Source organism: Oxyura jamaicensis, assembly GCF_011077185.1.
Source record: "Oxyura jamaicensis isolate SHBP4307 breed ruddy duck chromosome 27 unlocalized genomic scaffold, BPBGC_Ojam_1.0 oxy27_random_OJ72824, whole genome shotgun sequence".
Taxonomy (NCBI): Eukaryota; Metazoa; Chordata; class Aves; order Anseriformes; family Anatidae; genus Oxyura; species Oxyura jamaicensis.
In genome coordinates, this window is record NW_023304813.1 from 2,235 (window position 1) to 3,327 (window position 1,093).

Genomic DNA, 1,093 nt, shown 5'->3' on the forward strand with positions numbered 1-1,093 from the left:
GCTGCTGGCTCAAATAAATATTTAACTGCAGGGTAAACACTCGCATTTTCCTTCTCAGCTGCTCACATTCTCTCTCCTCCCTCGCCAGCCCCTGGTGTGAATGCACTCTGAGAGCGTCCTGTGGGTCAGTAGGGACCAGAGTGAACGCAGGCCCGAGTGGGCAGTGCTGTGGGTATGCCCCTGGGTCTGGTCGGGGGACTCCATCAGCATGGTCTCGTGTGTGCCCTGCTGCTCCCTTTGTCCCCCTGCCCCTGCTCCCTGGCCCCTTTGGGGTGCACCCAGAATGAGGGGGTGTGTGAGTGCACGTGGAACACGTGTTTGTGTGCACACGTGGGTGGTGGGTGCGCACGTGGTGTGTGCATGGTGCGTGCACAGTGTGCATACACGCAGGTGGGATTTGCGTGTGCAGCTGGCGGTGTGCACGTGGGGGCTGCACATGTGCATGCAAATGCACACCATGGTGTGTGCGTGTGTGCATGCACATGTGTGTGATTTGCACATGCACGCGCAGGCACACATGCAGCGAATGTGCTGAAACGTGTGGTGCACACGCGTGGATTGGTGCACAAGAATGCACGGCGCGGTGTGGGACTGGAGTGTCCTGACCCCAGCGTGCCCCTGGCCTGCGGGGCTGCGGCTGGGGGCTGTGCTGGGGGGTGAAGGGAGAGGGAGGGAGGGGGAGGGAGAAGGAAAAAGAAGGAAGAAGAAAAATGAGATGGAGGAAGAGGGAAAAAAGGGAAGGGTAGGGAAGGGAATACGGAAAAAAAAAAGGAAAAGGGAAAAAAAAAGAAAGAAAAAATAGAAAACGAAAAGAATTTAAAAAAAAATAAAAAGAGAAAAAAAAGGAAAAAGAAAAATAGAGAAGGAAATAGAGAAATTAAAAAAAAAGAGAGAAGGAAATAGAGAAAGAAAAAGAAATAAAAAGGAAAATAAAAAGAAATAGAAAAAGAGAAAGAGAAAGAGAAACAGAAAGAGAAAGAGAAAGAGAAAGAAAAAAGAAAATAGAAGAAAAGAAAAGAGAAAATAAAAGAAAATAAAAGAAAAAAGAAAAGAAAGGAAAAGAAAGGAAAAGAAAGGAAAAGAAAAGAAAAGA